The sequence below is a fragment of the Sciurus carolinensis genome, chromosome 13 (genome assembly GCF_902686445.1).
Source record: "Sciurus carolinensis chromosome 13, mSciCar1.2, whole genome shotgun sequence".
NCBI lineage: Eukaryota > Metazoa > Chordata > Mammalia > Rodentia > Sciuridae > Sciurus > Sciurus carolinensis.
Genome location: NC_062225.1, coordinates 61,506,415 through 61,527,162, shown reverse-complemented (window position 1 = coordinate 61,527,162; position 20,748 = coordinate 61,506,415). Strand labels below are relative to the sequence as shown.

At 40.3% G+C, this 20,748-nt stretch overlaps 1 protein-coding gene across 9 annotated transcripts in view; it reads right to left on the bottom strand.

Annotated features, from left to right (window-relative positions):
- Positions 1-20,748, bottom strand: part of Slc8a1 (solute carrier family 8 member A1) — a 369,898-nt gene that overhangs the window by 304,323 nt on the left and 44,827 nt on the right. For 2 of the 9 annotated variants that reach the window (XM_047522919.1, XM_047522921.1), the window contains exon 1: positions 11,032-11,224. The exons of 5 other annotated variants lie outside the window; for them this stretch is intronic. The gene's annotated coding sequence lies outside the window, so the exon portion shown is untranslated. Of the gene's footprint in view, positions 1-11,031; positions 11,225-20,748 lie in introns of those variants that run through there. 2 more of the 9 variants (XM_047522920.1, XM_047522918.1) reach the window with 2 other exon arrangements.

Genomic DNA, 20,748 nt, shown 5'->3' with positions numbered 1-20,748 from the left:
ACCTTAAGGAACTTTTATAGAATGTGTCCTCTCTGTATTTCTAGGTCTGGAGGAAGCAGACCCTTCTTGTACTCACCTAGCAGTTATTGAGTGGTCTTAATGTGCAAAACACCTTCACGGACACTTCAGGGATTACAGGGATAATTGATACAAGGTTCCTGCACTTAAGGAATTCACAGTTTCTGTGTGAGAGCTACCATTAGTGACCATTAATATCAAAAAGAATAAGGAAAATTCTATAAAGAAGGAGTTAAGAAGGACAACAAAAGTTGGAAAGAATTAGAGGACATTCCAGAGGGAAGAAAGAAGTGGAAAAGGCAGAGAATCATGCTTCTCCAGCGTCAGCTCCCCTGGCAATCACCTGACAATGGCATTGCAATGCAGATACCTGGGTCCCATCTTCTGCTTTATAATAGGTGTAAAGAGGAACCCTAGATTTATATTCAGCAAGCCCCGGGGTAATTCTGAGAGCGAGGTCTTGGACCACCCCTGGAGAAGCACTGGTGTAAAGGGTAGAAGGGCATAAAGGAAAGAAGAGGAGCCAGGAGAGGGCAGAACTGGCTGAAACCAGCTGCCCGGCAAACACATGCTCTGGAGAACAGAGCATTTAAATAAGGCACTGGAAGGAAGTGAGTGCCGGAAAATCAGCGGGCAGTGTTTTCTAAGATCTATAAGAAAATAATGTGAAATAATATATCAGATGAGCTTTGCATCTCACAAACTGGAATTCTAGGCAGGATGAAAATATGACTGGCATGTGCATGTGTTTCTGGGAGGAGGTGGGGGGGGGAGTGGGCTGGAGGACAGGGGAGAAAGGACCCTAACCAGGAGTTGCATGACCCCAAAGAGATTAAAGTACCGAGGTAATTATGAAGCCCCTACTTTATACTTTAGCAGCGGGTTAGTTCTGCCTCCTGTAAGCAGACACAGATAAGAATTGCCAGGACATTCATTCCCTCACATGAACCAAGGCTCAGGATAAACAGAAGTCTTCAGAGACCTATCCAGTTTCTACATGCAAGTCCTAAGCAGAGGCAGAAACATGCAGAATCCCCACACTGGAAGCTTGGGTGATGAGGAAAGCTGCGTTCCTTAAATTATAGGTATTTTATGGGGTATTGCCTGCTCCCCCTCTTCACTTCCACTCAAGAGTGAATGTGATCTGTGCAGTCACTCTTGCTTTCAAGTACGCCTCTTGGAATTAGGAATGTTGAACACAGAATTAAATTCCAAGCTGTGTGATTGGAACATCCAGAATTACTTTCTTCTTTTTTAATCTTTTGTAACAAGAAAAACCAAGGTTATGTGAGCAGAGGCTGGTGAATTTCATGAGCTTTCCCCGGTATCATTTTCTGTTTCAAGTAGATAGCTTTTCAGGAGATGGAACCCTATCAACTTGAGGTTTGTGAGTCTCTCAGATTTTCCTGCATAGGTCTCAAATCACAGTCCTTGAAAGAATAAGATGCTCTTGAGAAGAGGAGAAGTAGGAAGTAAAAAGAAATATTAAGGAAAAAAATTCAAGTGGATAGATGCTCACTTAATGGTTCCACTTCATCAATATTCTATGCTACCATAATCTAAAGTTCCTGACAATATACTCAATGGCTTGGCTTTTAAGACAAATGTAAATTCAAACAGAACCAGTAAATTTAGAAAAGGGAAGTCAGCTTAGAAAGGAACTTGTCAAAGTCTTGTTAGTTAGAAGAACAAAGGGATTGTCAACAGCCTACTGATTTCTGTAAAAAAATGTGTTCTTAATTTTTTACACAAATCCTTGGGCAGTTTATGAAATAGCTTTTCTACCAGAGAGGGCATTTAGTGAATGTACCCTTTAAACCAGTCCTATATACCTGCATTTCAAAAACTGCTTAAACTTTGGCTTCAGTGTTATAGTTTTAATGCTGGTAACTATGCTGAGACTAGTATTATTGTCTTTTTGTTGTAGGTGAAGGCTGCAAGAGACATGGATTCCCCTATTCCAAAAGTAAACCTGAGAGGAGCCACTGAGAGAGAAAAAAGTGAGTGAAGAAAGAAATGGTAAACATTTAATCACTTAATTTGTATGTGAAGACAACATGCCTATTAAGTCTTTGTTTAAGCAAGACTGTTTTCATGAATATTAATGACTAATGAGAGAGCATTCATTCATTCATTCATTCATGAACCAAATATCAGATGTCTGTTTTGCATCTGGTAATGCATGAGTCATTGGGGCTAGAACCATGAGATGATAGTCACAGTTACTCATGATCTAGCTGAGACATAGATGACAGATGATAACTTAAAGCATTAATCCCACCCCCCCCAAAAAAAAACCATAACTATTAACTCAATAAATGCTATAAAGGAAAAAGAGAATCCTACAAGAATAAGTAATAGAGGACCTGACCTACTAGGGTCTTAGTGAAGGCTCTGCCAAAGAAATCACATCCGAGCAAAAACTGAGAAAACACTCAGCAAGAAACAGACCCCAAGGGTGGTGGAGTGCAGGGTCTTATGTGGGTACTTTTGCCATTACCCTCCTCTGTAATGGGATTACTCACAGACCTACTTTCTTTGATATGTTGGGCATGAGGTCATGTTTGGAAAATATGGAAAGTAGCTCCCATAATTTATATGAGACTTTCTCTCCTGGAGGTCAGAGCCATCTAACTGTAGGTAAGTGCTTTCTACCACAATGCTGGAGACAGTGTGGTAGATTGGAAGGATCCCTGGCCTGGGGGCCTAAAGGAAGGAGTGCTGGTTTCAGCCCTACTGACCAGTCACGTGTCCTTGGACAAGTGACCTCTCTCCTCTCCAACTGACATGGAAAATTGAGAATTCTGCTAACAATCTGTAGTTTTGATATTCCAATGCTACATTTTGGGAGTCAAGGTCATCCTCAACACAGCTCCTGTTCACCTTTCCAGGTTTTGCTGTTCCTGGTAGTCAGCCGAGCTATTAAATGAAAACTACCTCAATATGTATCATGTTTTTCTTTCTCGTGCTTTTATACCTGTCATCCATATCCATCTCAAATGTCAAATTTCTCTCTATAACACTGCTTTTAATTGCTAGGAAGGCCCTTAAATTCAATTAGCTTTGCCTCATCCCCGGGAACCTCTTCCCAATAAGAAAACTCAGACCCTGCTAATTTAAAAGCTTTTTCAAAGCCGCACATCACAGAAATCATAATACAAAGCTGCTCCCCTGCCCTTTCCGTTGCAGCCATTTCCCCACCTCCCAACAACTGTCAGTCTGTGAACGGCCTAGCTAGCTATTGGTTCATCATTCAGCTTGCAAGTATCCTTCTCCATTATTGGTCCCCTGTTAGCCCAGCAGGATTCTTAAAGATAGCTTCACTGCCACCTTCTCTCTCTTGCTTTTCTCTCGCCCCACTCACTTTCTTTCTCCTCCTCGCTTTCCACTCTCTCTCTAGCGTGTGTCCTTTCTTTTTCCCTTTCTTTTCCTCTCATTTTCTCTCTTACCCTGCAGGGAGACCCTCTGTTTGCTTAATAAACTCCCTTATGTGATTTCCCCATGTAGAGCGTGGTTTCCATGGGATCCCTTACAGAAATGACAGAACTGCACTGTAAAACAAGGTCTCTGAGTTTCTAGGCCATCCCTCTTCACACTACACCAATTGCTAGGATGCCCCAAGCCCACTGAGGCTGCATTTCTCTCTCTCACAATCTAAGGGAGTGACAGGCACTGGCAAGCCATGGCCAATGGACCGTGAAATTAAAATGGTTTTCCATTTTTAAATGATTGGAAAAAATGGGAAAAAAAGAGAATATTTGATCATGTGAAAATTTCAAGATGCTCAAATTTCATTATCTATAAATAATGTTTATGACACAGCCCTGCCTATTCATTTATGTATTGTCCACAGCTGCTTTTTTGTTGCAAGAGCAGAGTTGAGTAACTGTGACAGACAGCATGATACACAAAACCAAAATATTTACTTTATGACCATTTAAAAAATAGTAAACTATACCCATAATAATCTTGGATATATATAATAAGACCTGACCTTATCTTCTTCCACTTTCCCATGGCAATCCCCGACACCAATGCTCATATTCACATAGAAGCACACAGGCAAAGACAGGGACTTTTTCAGTACTCATTTCTCAAGGTATGGGTCAACCCATATTGAGCATTCATGTGCCAGAAACTGTTTTATTCATTCATCATTTCTCACAAAAGCTATAAGGCTTATTATTTATTATTATTGTTATTATTCCCATTTAATAGATGAGAAAGCTGAGGCCACAGAAGTTAAGTAACTTGCATCACGTCAAATATGCCATCTGTCAAATCAAAACAAAAATTAGAACTATCATAAATTAGTCTGCTGATCTCAGAGACCTTTAGTTTGGGTACCCTACGGTCCTTCATTTGATTAGTTGATGTCCTCAGAAGTAAAGTCAAAGTTCTCTTTCCTCCCTGAGAATCCTTACTAGACATCCAGGGATTCTTGAGGACAGAAAACTGGCATATGTCCACATTTTCAAAGAAAATAGGAATTGTAATGTGGGTAAAAGGACTTCAGAGTCACGGATCTGGATTCTTCTATTTCTCATTTGACTCTTATTAAGTCATTTAACTTATATGGTCTCCATTTGCTTATCTGTAAAAAACAAAAATTTGATAATGTCTGACATCTTTTCCAGTGCTGACCATGATATTAAACAACAAGAATGCTGATATAGAGATGTTTTTAAAAGAGCTGAATGTCCAGGAGAACAAAGACAGTGAGGAGTCGTGGGAAAAGAACCATTGATTTCGCCCCACACCGATTCACAAATTTCAACTTGGGAAGGCCCACAACCCCCAACATTTGAATAATTGTGTTTTAATTACTTTTTTTTTTTTGTAGAGTTGGGAATCAAATCCAGGACCTGACACATTCTAGGCAAGTGCTTTACCACTGAGCTACACTGCCAGGCAGAATGAAAGATTATTTTGGAAGAATGACTGGAAACTCCTGAGAGAAGGCATTTCTGCAAACTCTGACGTCACCCAGAGTGGGGGTCCTACCACAGTCTATGGAGGAAGGGAAGGTGTGGGTATAGAGTAAGTTGTCCGATTCTCTAAACCTGTTGCTAGGACTGGATGCTCTACATGAGCCTGTGCTTTAAGGCGAACAAGAAAAAATGAGAAGCTGGAGAATCTCAAGGGAGAAAACATCAGGGCCATGTGTGCTGAATGAATAAACCCAACTGGAATGGTACAAGAAATATAATCATTGAAGTTAAGGGAGGAACAGGCTGGCAGGCAGCCTTCCCCTTGCCTCACATTTGCCTGTTACAGTCTCTCTCCTCCAAGTCTGTGCTGCAAGTTCATCCTAAGCTTTGGTTACAAGTGTAAAACACATTTGTCCAGTGGCTTTAGTTACCGTTTGTTCCCAATCTACAGTTATCGAGGCATGGTCCTAACCAGAACACAGGGCAGACCTGAGGAGTCAGGAAATGGCTCAAACATTGCTCCAGGGTTTCCTTTGTCATAAATTAGCTGGGGCATGGTTTACATTTTTCACAAATGACTAGGCTTTATGCTTTTTTCTAAATACTTTTCATTCTGTGAATGAACTAAAATGCCTCTTCCTCCACAAGCCATATCCAGTATTCTGTTTGTCCTTTCAATTGCTCCAGCACTTGCTCAGGTGCAAGGTGATGCTGTCTCTCACTCAGTCCCTACATGTCACATGTAGGGTTCTAGATCATGTCATCCCTGAAAGCAGAGAACATTGAACAAACAGCATGGCCACTGGACAGTCTCACTTGTTAACTACCAAGTATTAACACGTGGACGAGTTATTTAGCAGGGCCATAGCTTTCATCTTTAAATCAGGATGCTGATGCCTCCTTGCAGGGCACTCATGAACACTAAATTAAAAAATGCATATAAAGCAACTAGACTAGTCCCTGACACATTGTGAATGTTCAACTAACATCGAATAACTTCTCTTCTTCATCTACTTTCTCTGAAAAGCCCAAAGCAGGGCTTTGTGCATACACTGGGTGCCAATAAATGTCATGGTTGGGTTGATGTAAATTGATAAATCACTGCCTTGTCTGTTTAAATTTGTCTCATATTAGATTCAACCAAGAAATTATTATTGTGGTTTCACGAAGTGATTACTCTGTTTAAAGTTAAGATGGACTCTAATATTTATATTTATTTTCCTAGATATATTACATGTGCATGAAATCCTTTGTCTAAATTGGTATTATATGACCATATTTTAGGCTATCAGTGTATCATATTCCTAAATGATACAGGAGATTCCATTCAAGATTTTAAGGATATCAAACTATTCTAGGGAAAATATTTTGCTCATTTCTCAAAAGGCTTAACGTGGCTAAATTTTCAAGAAAGGATCCAAGGTCCGTTACCCTGCTGCTGCTGCTGCTGCAGAGTAAAATTTCATTGTGGGGCTATATCTTTGCCTTTTTCTGACTGCTCTCCATAAACAGCCCGTTTCTAGGTACTCAGCTCCCTCACACTTCTTCCACCAGAACAGTCCTCAGAGGGCATTTGTTAGGCAGCAAACAGGTTTTAAACTTCTTTCACTTCCTTTGCATCTTCCTGTGCTCCAGGTCCTCAGGACTTTCTATCCGCCAGTGATCAGATAAACCAGTCCAAATTGAAAGATGAACATATGCTAATGGCTTGTAAAATGTCATGGTAGCTCTTTCCCAGGTAATATTATTGCATTAATTTATTAGGCATCTGCTGGATAGAACTCCTTCTTTCAGATGAATGGTTTTAATAGGATTTCAGATTCTACAACAGCCAATGAATAAATGCTTTGAGGCTGAGAATGTTTTGCCCATCTGCAAAAGACCTGATAGACTGCTGCCTATATTGTATTTGCCCTTGACCACAAAAACATTTTCTTTGCTTCAGTTACCAGTCAGAGCTTTGCTCCTTCCATGTGCTACCTTCCTGCTTCTAAAATTGGCTAGAAGTTTCAGGTAAAGTGGAAATGTGTTTCCCTTAAACCCTTGTCTATTTGTTACTTTCTTCACCCTCAAATAGGCAGACCAAAGGACAAATATAAAATACTTCGGGTTCAAAACAGAATTGCCAGCAAAGAGAGCCTACAAATAACACTTGAGGCAGCAAGGACTGCCAGCAACTGTCTTCCCAAGTTGAGTCAACACACTGGAAAAAGACACCAGATCTCCCTACTTGTATTCTAAACTGCTGTTGATGAAAACATACCAGAAAGAATTTACTCTTGGAGTCTCCCAGTCAGAAAATGGGCTGTGTAATTCACAAGTACAACTGAGAACCTAATCATTGATTAGTTTAAGCCTTCAAAATATGAAATGTGTAAAAAGTATTCCCGAGCATGAGAGGCTGGGGAAGGAGAGAGAAAGAGGGAGGGAGGGTGGAAGAGAGAGACAGAGAAGGAGAAGAGAAGAGAGCATCTCTTTCAGAAAGAAAAGGAAGGAAACTGAAAACAATCCCATTGCACTTAATGAAGCCCCACTGGACTAGTCCTAAATCCAAATCAAAATCTCAAAGGCAGATGCTGAAAGCTCACACTCCCAGAATCTAATCCATCCCAACGGGTCAGAAAACACTTGACATTTACTTTCACTAGATCTTAGACCTATCTCCAGGGAAAAGAAATCCTTTTATTCAGAGAGAAAATCGGAAATAGCTAGTTCAGCAACCCAATGGCCTGGTTAGCCACGATTCCTACTGAGAATGAGATCTGAAGTGATAGACACTTCAGGGAGCTGTAAGGGATGTTAGATAGGATTCTGGAATCTAGGGAAAGTCAGGGAGAATATTTGCCACAAGAGGGAGCAGGAGAATTTGGTAGGATGGGAGACTCTAATAGAGGTTATGATAAGGGGGTCTACCTATAGGTACATGAGGTTATGATGGAGGGCTATAACTATGAAGTCGGAAGATACTGGAGGATATTTTAGCAAAAGACATTTATCACTTAGAGGTGATAAAATGGATGAAAGGAACAGTAAGAAGAGAGAGATAAAGGGTGTTGACTTCTAAATTTTTAGACAATATAAGGCAATGATTTAATTTTTATTTGAAAGTAACATACGCACACACCGCAAAAGCATAAGACATAAAACCCATGTGCTCTAACATCCCCTTTCCACTGTGTTTCTCTTTTTCCAGATTTACTTTCTATTTCCATTTGGATCTTATTTATTTCCATGTTATTAGGGCAGTCAGTTTCTTACCTACATGCGATTCTCTCTATCTGAGGGACAATAGAGAAAAGACAGGTCACACCAAATGGCAACATGAAAATCAGATGTAAAAGTCCTAAAATGCACTTATTTTGAAATGAACACATCCATGGGCAAAGTGAATGCTTTACCTTGCTTTTGTTTTATGTTGTTGTCAACTTGGTTGGATCTGATGAGCTTTTCTCATCATTTATTTTGTCAAAGAAACAGATTAAGCACTAAGAGGGAAGGAACCATGCATTTACTTTGCAAGATAAAGAAAAGTCTATTTTTGTCTGTAAAAAACATGTTAAATATAGCTTAACAAAAGCTGAAGCTCTCTTGCAATGCATTTTATTTTTCAATACATAGTAAGCTTGAAAGAGTAATGTAATTCCTGCAAATGAGTCCTATTGGTGATCCTGACTATAACTCACCTTCCTTTTATAATTTTATTTGGAGTTAAAGCACTGTCATCGTTATGCTTTCCTTTCCCTTCATGGCCAACAAAAGGATTATCTAGTTCTTAATCTAAATCCAAAATGATCCAGTAGAAACCATTAACTAGCAATGGTAAAGTAAACAGATGGGTAGGTGGATGGATAGATAAACACACAACCTTCATACTCTGTTAGTTCATTACTTTCTTCTTCCAGCCCTGTTAAGTCTCCAAGACAGAGTAGATTTAAGTCTGATTGTCATGGACATTCTTACATCCTTTGCAACCCCTGCACAGCTCAATAGTGAATAATGAATGGCTTGCTTCTGCTGAGCCCCCCTCCACACACACACACTTTCCGCCCTTTCTTCTAGGAATTAATCATTCAATTTTTAATACAAATTTGAAAAAACAGTCATTTTAAGGAATAAAAATCGAGGCTCCTTTTATAGCAAGTGGGAGAAATTTTATCTAAGGAGCCCTTCTATGCAAATGGAACCCTTCAGGCAGGCAGCATTTGTAAAATGAAAACCATTTAAGAAAACACATCTTTGCTGCTTGGTGAAATAAGTGATTCCTCCCCCACCAAATCACTCACAAAGCCCCAAAGATGGAGCAAGCTCTCCTTCCTTCCTCCTGCTTTCACACCAAGCTAACCTCCCAATTAAGCAAGTTTAGCAAACGCAGAGAGTTAAATACAAGTAACACAGGATTTGAAAGAGGAACCTAAAGCCAGTCGTCCCTATTCTGGTTTTGTTTTCTTATCTGAAATGAATGAAATATCAAGATTAATTTTCCTCCCTCATTCCTGACTTGCTGCAGGAGAGCTCTGACAGAGAAAGAGGAAGCATGCAAGTGTGTGAGTGTGTGAGTGTGTGCCTTTGTGTGTGTGTGCGCGCGCCCACATGTGTTAGGGGTGGGAGAAAGGGAAGGTACACTTTCAGTATGCTTTCTGGTCCTCGCTCCCCCATTTCCCTTTGGAAATCTTCATATAAGTCCCGGATTGTGGATGTTCAACTGCTTCTATTCGGAGATACTCAAGCCAATGTCTTTAACCAGATCTGATCAGAAATCTCCACCTACTCAGTGGGCTCCTCCATCTTCAGGATGCCTGCACTGTCTTCACCACATCTGTCATTTTTAAAAAAGCTTCTTCCACTACACCTCCCACTGATATCTTTTTTTCTCTTTTTAGTCTTTACACCTCCAGCAGGACAAAGTTTGTGTTGTTATATTCACAACCACTAGTGGCTGACTAGCAGAGAGGTAGAGAGCGCCTTCAAGGCAGCCAGGATAAGGGGGGTTAAAACCATACCTACTGCAAAACATGACTTTCCTTCCAGCGACTGCAGATAACAGACACACTGCTTTCTTAAAAAAAAAAAAAAAAAAAAAAAAAATCTTTGTTAAATTTGATCCCCCCCTTCTTTCAATCCAACCACTGCTACTTTATCTGGGGAGGGAAATACGAATTGCCAGCCCAAGTCATTCATCAAACAGCGACAGAATCCATGGAGGGAGGGCGAGTTAAACACTCAAGGATGCACATATGCTGTATTTTTAAAAGCATCGCCTGGACGGGATTTGGTTTCTTTAGCCGACTGTCCAGCTATTAAGACCTCCCTCTTCTTGACGAAGGAGGAGCCAAGAAGGATATCCTCGCATCTCAGAACATAAACCATTTCCCCAAGAGCCAGCACAGCCCCTGAGGCAGATAATGCAGCTGCAAAGTTCCTTTGGAATCTCTTGGGGAAAGATGCCTGTGTGTGCAGAATCCCCGATGCCCACCACGACATGGTGCCCAGGGACCGAGACCCTGTAAGTCCAGTCCCCACATTTTTTCCTTGTCTGTCCCCTCTGCCCGGCCACACCTCCCTCCTCTCTGCAGTCGGTGGTGGAGAAGCACCCAGCGCCGGGTCGGCAAAGAGGGGGGTCGCAAGTGTGGCCTTGGGGAAAACCCCAGGGATTACCAGGAGGAGGGACGACCACGCAGAGGAGCCCAGTGGGTGGGGACGCCTGGGTTCCCAGCAGCGCTGCTTTCTGGGTGGACTTAGCTCTTCGCGCCCTGAATCCTCAAAGCCCAGCGCGGTGCAGGGCGCAGCATCCCTCCTCGGCAGCCCTTTCTTCCTCTGGCAGCCTGCACTGGCAGGCAGGCACCCTCACGCCCAGAAGCACCAGCCGGAGCAATTTCACTCGCCCCAAGCCCAGACACCCAAAAAATGTGCAGGCGCGCGCGCGCGCACACACACATACACACACACACACACACACACACACAATTCAGAAGCCAGCCAGTCTTTTGCCAAAAGAGGGAAGTGCAGCCTTATGAACAGCAAAGGGAAAACAGTTCACGGTATCTCACTGAATTCCTTCTGCTTACCCACCATAGAATCCTACCTGGTTTGAGGAGTGTGAATGGATTCTCCCCGATTCCTCCCGCTAGTAGGAAATACGGCAAACTCCCTGCTTTTAAATAGCTCCCGATCAGGAAGAGGTCGCTCCCATCTTCTGCGGGAAGCACAAAGCAGGCGGCGGCGGACAGACTCCGGTGCAGCGCCAGCGCGAGCAGGAGCGGCGGCGGCTGGCAGCGGTGCGCGCGGGCGGGAGGCAGCGCGGAGGCCGGCAGGCTGGGAGGGCCAGGGCCGGGCGGCGCGCGCGCTCGCTCCCTCTCCCCCTCCCGCGCACACCCGCCCGCCGCCCGCCGCCCGCAGCCTCGCACTCGCTCACACGCGCGCTCGGCGCCGCCGCCGCCGCCGCGGTGGCCCGCTGGCTCCCCGCGCCCTGTCCCTCTGCGCGCTCCCCGGGCGCCCTCAGAGATCGCGTGCGGCACAACCCGCAAGTTTCTGGAGCAGCGAGGCGGTGGGGAGTCCTTCCAGCCTCCCGGCCTCTGCCGCTGAGAATATAATTTTTATTTCCTCCAGGCTCTCGGCCCCGCAGTGCGTTCTGGCCGCGCGCTAGCGCTCTCTTGGGCACCCAGCCCACAGATTACACAGGCTGACCCGCGGTGCAACTTTTCTTTTGAACCTTCTTCGCCTCTTCCACAGACAGAATCCCGACCCCTCCACTCGCCTACCCGTTTCTCACCTCTGAATTTGTTACTCCAGATATATCTTTCTTCCTCCACATTCTGCCCCTCTGCTAAAGGAAGCTTTCTTTTAGCAAAGGATTCTGAGGATGTATCAATGATTTTTTTTAAATCTTTACTCCTTGATTTTCCTACAAATCATGTATGCAGGAGTATACGCTAGCTACTAGATGCTGACACAAGCAAATAAGGATGGAGTTAGGGTATTCCCCAGCCAGAAACTCTGGAAGACTCCCCGTGTTGGTATTTCCCTCAAAGATTGCAACTCACTTGAGAATAAAGACCAAGAGACTGTTTAGTGCAAAAGCCATGCCGTTTTAAACTACACAGAGGAGTAAAAGCTGAGCTTTAAGATTGAGTCAGGAAAGACCTAATGCAGCAATCGACGAACCATTCATTGCCCTTTCCAAGAGAAGCATTATCATTGCCAATACATCACTTCCCCATAATTAATAAAGGAGCATTGCAGCAGGCCCTTGCTCTCTTGACAGCTCATTCATCCTTACAAATCCTTAATGACTTGGCAGGATGAAAGGCTAGACCCACTGTGGAGTTCACAGGCTCCCAAACCTGGATGCACATCAGAAACACCTGGAAATGCAGACTGATGCTGTAGAATCTGATGCAGACTCTGATGATGTAGATTTCACGTGGGGGCTCCGAGTTGTATTCTTGAAGCACCAATTGATATTGACCCTTGTGGCTTACTGAGGTGTGTGGGGTCAGGTCCTGCTATATGGGGAAATTGAGGGGAGGGAAGAGCTGCAAATCAGAAGGCAGAGTTCAAGTTCTTTATCAGAGTTCTCCCCTGATACTTACAATGTGGCTCTGGCAGTCAGGTTTTGGAAAGAGAGATTCTGACTCCAGGAATCCCAGGTTGATTCTGCAAAAAAGAGCAGGGTATGGGAGCAGTAGCACTCCTTTACCCCTCTGCAAGTGGCTCACAACCCTGACAGCATTCAGATCTCCTGGGGAGTTTTAAAAGCCCCAGGGCCTAGACCACACCCTAGAATGATTAACTTGCAATCTTTGGAGTTAAGACAGGCATCTGTAATTTGTTTTCATGTTCCCTAGTCCATACCTATGTGCAACGAAGGTTAGGAATCACCGCTCTAGGCCAGTATACCTTAAACATGAATGTGAGTCTGAATCACCTGGGTATTGCAATTGCATATTTAGTACTCCACCTGGAGTGGGCCTGGGATCTGCATTTCTAGCAAATTTACAAGTGACATTGATGCTGTCTGAAGGAGGACTGCTCTTTAATTAGCAAAGGTCTGCTGTGCCCATTCAGTGTTTATGAACACTCTGGCAAAAGAATTCCAACCCGCTGCTTGTCTTGCACATTTGCTGGAATCCTTCTTCCCTGTGAACATTTTCCTTTCTTTCCTTGGAAGCTGCTCTCCACATAAACTTTTGTTAGACTGCACTGAGTAGTGACATTTGGGGAGACAAGAGAAGGTCACCATCTCTGGGTTAGAGTATATCCTCAGCCAAAATTCGCATAGAATTCTGACTTCCAGGGAGTGTAAGAGGCAGATATTTGGCTCATACTCAATGACAGGGGCTTGGAAAGAAATATGGCTCTCTTTTAAATGACACCAAGAAAAGCTTCTGACTAAAGACTGTGCTCTTAGGAAATAGGACATAGGTTATGAAGAATACAAGTGAAAGAGCTAAATAAAAATGTGAATGATCTATACTTCATTGGAATAGATTCTGTATATGGCCTGTTATTGCTATATGGGTCACTTAGTGACAATATTTTCTTAATAGGATAAGCATGTCTGTGACATGGGGTGACAAGAGTACTGATCTTTAAATGACTATGCTGGTCTTTACTGGTCTTTAAAAGTTCATCTTATCAGCATCTGAGAAGGTATCACAGCTACATCCAGTTCCTCTTTATTCCTCTTCTTTTCTAGTCTAAACTGATAGGTTAATTTGGATTCCAGAGAGGATAAAAATCTACCTTAAATGGTCTTCTCTTTAAGTTCATTACATGGCAGCCTAGTACCCAGTGATTTGTCACCATTTTTATTTGGCTCAATTTCTGAGTCCCTAATTTTCTTTGCCTTTCATTTCTCATTAAAGGCATCTTTATAATGGTTCCAGGGCCCTGGGGCAAATCAAACCTTTTGCTCCCTCCTAAATGTCATACATGACTGAATTTTTATTGCAAAAGTTATCAAAAGCAACATCACTGGCACAAGGCTATGGAGACTACAGCTCTAGGAAAGGAAATAGTGAGGTTTCTACAGACTGTGACTTTGGAAAAAAGAAATATTGTTTGCAAGAAAGGTGATTTACATTCCAAAAGCTATGGCGTTTCCTAATGGTATTCTTGTATATTGTTTGCTATTCTTTTCTTCTGGACTTGGAATTTAAACTCACCAATCTTCATTGTTATCAAACCAAAGCAGTATGGCACAGGTATTGAGGGGGCTCCACAGGAATATCACTAAGATTTGATATAATCTAAAGATGGTTCAAATTTTCAGGAACCTTTCACTAGCAAATCTTCAGGGGATCCTTAAGCAAATTTACTTTCAAGCAAATATAAATGATGTGAATTAGGTCCAACTTTATATCCAGTCTACAAGGGTACCAAAGATTTTTTTAAATTTAATAGTGTAATAAAACACCCAATAACTTTTCATCATAGAGAAGACAAATATTTTGTTGTAGTTTCTTTTATTTTTACTTTGAATCACCTAGGTCAGTGGAACCTCTGTTGTTTTTTTTCCATTGCCTGGGACTTCTTAATGTATCAGTAGAGTCCTAATCAGGCCCATCTCATGTCCTACTCCACCAGCCGTCACCACACAGGGCTCAGCTCATAACAGGCTCAATCTTATCCTAATTTCCAAATAAGAGATAGGTACTAAAGCACTCCCAGCCTGGATAGGGAGTAGAGCTTAGCGGTATCTTCCCAGACTGAAGAACCTCATGTGGACCACTGGACTCCTCATTTTATTATTTAGGTTTTTCTCTGCTGCTGATTGGATCCAGGGCTCTTTGCATTCAAGGTGACTGCCAGAGATTCTTTGTTGACTTTTAAGTGCTACTCTTACGCTTCCTGGGGTCTTGTTCCTGTGGTTCAACTTTTACTTCTCTACTTTTTTGATCAGTTGGTCTTATACCCATCAGGTAATGGGCCCTGCTAGTGTTCAAAAATTCAGAGAGTCTTATAGATAGACTTGAAATTATAACCTCCTCCCCTAGGCTCCATTACTAGGGGGCAAGCCACTTCCTCTGAGTCACCAATTTGTCACAGTCTTGGGACATCAGAGTTCTTTAATTCTACATTTCTATAACTTACATTCAAGAATTAGACTTGAACAAAATCCTGACTCTTTTTCCACTTCTGCTCCTTATTACATTAAGGATATATCGGGAACTCAATGGCAGAATCATTATCTAGAGAGATTAGTAAGCCAGAAAAGAGCAACTGATTGGTTAAGAACCCAGGCTTAGGAGTCAGAATATTGGTGGGACTCATAGTTCTGCTCTGGATGTGTGAACTTGGGGAAGCTTCTTAATCTTTAAAATCTCAACATCTTTGTCTGGAAAACCTAAATCATAAAATTTCCTTCAAGGAGTTATAGGAAGGATAAATTATATATATAATGTGCTTGTTGTATTTCTTTCTTTTTAGTATTAGGGATTGAGTCCAGGGCTGCTTAATCACTGAGTCACATTCCCCAGCCCATTTTATTTTATTTTTTAAATTTTGAGATGAGGCCTTGCTAAGTTGCTTAGGGCCTCACTAAGTTGCTGAGGCTGGCCTTGAACTTGTGATCTTCCTGCCTCAGCCTCCTCAATCACTGGAATTATAGGTATATATCACAGCACCCAGCTTGGTATAGTTCTTGATCACAGTAATTATTCAACAAATGATATTGTTAATAATATATTATTTCATTATCATCGATAAAGTTATATAAAAATGATATCTATATAAATAAAAAATTCAAGATAATTAGGTTTTTCATTCTCAGATCATCATGTTATTGATAATGATTTTGATGCGATTTTTGTTATACAGAACTTTTGACAATGACTAATCCAAAAAATGTATATTTATACATCAGGAGAGCACTTTTCTGTAATGAAGGAAACTGTTTGTACTTTCTGATTTTATAAGGACAGACTGGTTATTCCTGCTAACGGTATTTCTTTCTCTCTTTTTTTTATGTCTAGCTATCAACTTGCTGTCCTCTAATCTCTTTTAAATCTGAGGGTACAATTTCAAAGAGCTGTTTAAACCAAATCCCCCTAGAACTAAAATTTTGGTTACCACATTAATTTATTAACAGAGGACTTTATGTGAAGGACAAACTTCTTCACTAAGTTTGCACAGACTTTCTTCAACCTTGATTCAAGGACTCTCCATCGACAGGGGTTGGAGATGAGGCCCTGGGGTGCTCTGTACCAAGCAGTTGTTCCTCACTATCCAGTTCTCAAGCACTGTCCCTGAGAGATGGCACATCAGTTTTTTCAATAAATATCTTTGCTAAGACATCATCCATGATGTATAGTTCTCTCCCTGAATCTTCAATTACTGGTCACTGATTAGAATCTTCTGAGAACTGCCAGTATTTGAGTGGTTACCGTAATGCCCAGACAGTAGCCTTTGAAAATGATCATAACAAAAAAAGCTTATGGGAGAAATGACTGAACTCCTGGGTGTCTTAGTCCATGTTATTAATGATGAGGCTTCTGCTACCAATGGAAGTACCTGGATAATGAAACAACACATTCTCATCTCTTTCAAAAAATTCAGAATTGCTCAGTGTGACCTAAAGAATTGGTAGTAATCATGAGTAGGTAAAGTTCTAAAATTAGGTTTTCTTTTCTTTTCTTCCTGCAGCTAAGACAGGAAGTTGTTTTCATTTCTGGTGTTTTAAGCTTTTTTTTTTTTTTTTTTTTAATGTTCTCTGTGTGGTTCTAAGTTTCAACCAGGGGTGAAAATCAGTGAGTGAAAAGTGAACTAACTAATGATAAAGACACACGAAAAAGTCCCCTTCTATCCAGTGCAGTATGTTTTCTATTTTCTATTCTGCTGTTCCACTCAATATTAATATTTAACAGAGTATAAAAATGAAGACTTTTCTTGGAAATTTAAAAGACTGCAGGGCCTTTAAGAGACAGAAGTGGGTATTTTAATTCTCCTGATAAGGATTTATAAGCAGATTGGAAATTATACTCAAGAAAGTCCTGTGCATGACTGCAGGGCCTCTGTCTGTCTTGTTGAACACTCTACCCCCAGCATCAAGCGCAGTGTTTGGTACATGGTAGATGAATTAACAGAACGCATCCCACCCACTCTCAGGCGACTGGTCTGTGTGGAAAGAAGATGGCTCTTGCTTGCAGGGTGAAGTAAACTGGCACCTGTCCAGTGGAATTGCAACTTAATACCAACCACCTCCTGGTAACTGCAGTGCAGGCCCTGGTTAGCAACTGACATAGTCCTCATATCCACACCCACAGTCCTGCCTGACCACCTGCTCTGTGATGACAGGCAGATTGTCTTTTAAATTGCAGGAGGCTGAACCCCACAGAGATGGCAATCAGACCCAGCCTCAGGCTGGAGCCTGTAAACTGACCCTTTGTCAGTTATCTCAGGAATTAATTCTAAAGCTTTCATTTGTCTCAATTCATAAACAAGTCATAGAATCTCTTATTTCCTCTATTAAGAGAGGCTCATTATGCATGCAATTTATGTTTCGTGCTCGAATTTTTTAAAATATTTTTTTCAAGAATCAAGGAAACTGAGCTTCCTGATAATGTTAAAAGTCAGTTATCAAACAACTCATAAAAGGCAAAAAGTTGGATGGGACAGAGGAAAATAAAATCAGTTGACAATGGCATATTATTTCATTTGTTCATTCATTTCTTCTTGTATTCATTCAATCAATATTTATGAGGCCCTCTCTCTGCTCTGCACTGTCTTCCCAGAAACTAGAAAGACAACAGAAAAAACACCAGTAAAGTTCCTATTCTTTTTGGACTTACAGTCTAATGGAAAAACAATAGGCAGTAAGCAAAAAGGACAAATTAATACATTATAAGCTGCCATATGTAAATAAGACTATGAAAGCAATAAAGGAAAATGAAATACAGAGTTTCGGGAACAAATGCTAGTTCAGGTGATCAGTTTTGCAGGGACTTGAGTGCAGTTAAGATCCACTACTGACAGAGCCATAATTTTTTTGAGTCCCAAAGAGAATAAATGATAGAGCATAGTTTTGTTTGATAATTTGTTTCTGCCCTGCTTTGAGGTTCTTTAGGAATTTCCACCTCAAGGTCACTGGACTTTATTAGTCTTAGCTGCAGAGGCTTGGACAGGAGTTTCACCTCTGCATTCAGGAATACATTCATATTATATAAATCTAATGGCTGTTCCAAAAAGGCAGACTGTTCCCAGGGATTGCATATAAAATAATTGTCTTCCTTTGAAGGCACATCTGTTTGATTTTATTTAAAGAGTAGCATCTTATTAATACCTGAAAGACCAACTTTTCAAAAGCGAGTTCTAATTAGTGGACCTTTTACCCCAAAGTCAATGGCACTGGTGAGGAGACAGAGAACCTCATATGCGTAGTCTAAGATGGTTCAATGCTTTTCTTCCAGAATTCTGTCACACATCCTTTTCCTTCTGTATTCTTATGTGAAATTACACAATACACGCACACGAGACTAACGGCTTGTGTACACACTCAGACACACATTCTCACACAAATGTATTGTCATTCATATTCATGGTGTTTAACTTTGGCTACTTGTTTAATTACTGAAAATGTCAATATCAAAACATGCAAGTGTGCATGGAAATAAAAACTGACCACTTACATTTTAATTTTATTTAATATAAATTTTTTAATTTGTAGGGTTTTATATACTTAGTTGCAAGTCTACTTCAAGGCTAAATAAGATTTTGACCCAATATTGCTCTTTTGGAAAAGGAATGATATCAGATTTGAAGCCTAAAACATATGAATTATGTATTTTATGAATCTTAAGAGATATTTTTAATTTTTTTTTGTCAAAAATTAACTTCTGAATGTAGAAATTGAGGAAAGGTAGAGTTTGGATGGAAAATTATTTAAAACCTCGAAATGACTACCTAACTCATGACAAATGATCAATATGTTACAAATTAATAGAACATACCTCATTATAGGGTAATCATAGTAATGGAAAATTTGTAGCAGATTTATCAGCAGAATTTTTAAATCATTCAGATAGCAGAGGTGACTACTCCATTCAGAATCACAAACTATGTTCCGTGATAATTTTAAAAAATGAATTATTTCATGCTAAGTGAAATAAACCAATCCCCAAAAAACCAAAGGTTGAATGTTTTCCCTGATAAGTGGATGATGATACCTAACAGGGGTGGGGAGTGGGGGGTGAGAGAAGAATGGAGGAACTTTAGATTAAAGATGGTGCAATGAGACAGACATCATTACCCTATGTACATGTATGATTACACAAACGGTGTGAATCTACATTGTGTACAACCACAGAAATGAAAAGTTGTATCCCATTTGTGTACAATGAATCAAAATGCAATCTGTAAAAAATTAATTAAAAAAGTTTAAAAAAATGAATTAGACACTATCCATCACCTCCAGGACTTTAGTCTCATAGGTGGAATTAGACTCAAGATTTTTGAAAAAACGAGTGCTATAACCAGCTATTTACTTTATAAAGATATATCTTGATGGTACATCTGAGATGCATTAAAGTGGGCATGACCAGTGATAAACAGAACAGAGAGAAGATGATTAAAACCATCTCCAAGAAGCTCCAAGCAAAGGACTGTAAATGGCTATTTATTTTCCATTGGCTCAGTTCTTGGCAGAATCCCATTACCTCCCAGACCAATAGTTTTAAAAAGTATTGTTTTCATTTTGAGGAGAATCATTCTAGATGGTTTCAACTGAAACACATATGATTTCTATAAGACTGCTAGTATCCTAAAAGAGATATTCCTTTTTAAGACTGGCATACCAAGGCGGGGGTAAAGGTGGAGGTCTATTTTCACATCCAGAGAGCACTTCATCACTGTGCTGATGAATGGTGATAATAAGAAGCAGACAGCACCTTGGTGGGTTTTATAATTATGTCTAAATTCTCTACAGAAAATGTACCCCCTTTTTCTTTGCACCTTACTGTTCCTTTTGCCTGTTACCCTGATGTGCCACTGTGTTTTAAATAAGTTATAGTAATCCAAGATTATCTGATCTTCTTTCTATGACTTAAGAGCTGACTTGTAAGAAGGGAGCAGTTGAAAAGATCCCCCTTTCACCCACGGGACTTTTAAATCTGTGTAGAACAGCCAAATGCAGTCAAGTTTGGTGAAAGATGAGTTTTATAGCCAGCCTCTTAACTTCTCCTAATTACAACTATTTTATTATTATTTAAGAATATACAAAATCAGTGAAGGAAATCTGAACATATTTGTAACATTCAACAAATCTTTTTGTCTTTTGATCACATCTATCTATATCTCTAGAAAGATATTACTTTGCTAAAATAGTCTAATTTTTGGATAACAGGTTCGAAGGGAAAATCAATTGGTTTGATTTCCCACATGTGTGTTTTTGACATCTTTCTTGACATACCCTTAATATGACACACACTAAAAAATTGTGCATTCATCATTAAGAGAAATGCGATATTCATTTAGCATTACTTGACTCTGTAATATATATTGTTAAAATAAAAAGCATATGTTAAATTTTTTTATGTTTATCCTATCATTTTAATGTAAGCTTTCTATTTCATTCAAATAAATGTAATATAATTAATATTGATAAGCAAAATTAAGTTTAAGTAAACTTATTTATATAAGTAAACATAAAACAAGTTTTAGCTTATATAAATATACAAATATTAATTTTATGTATATAAATAAGTATAAATATAATATTTATCAATATAAATTTTATTTATATAAATATTAATGCTAGAAAAATATGCAATGAATTTCCTGAAAAATTTGGAAACTCTTTTCCTGT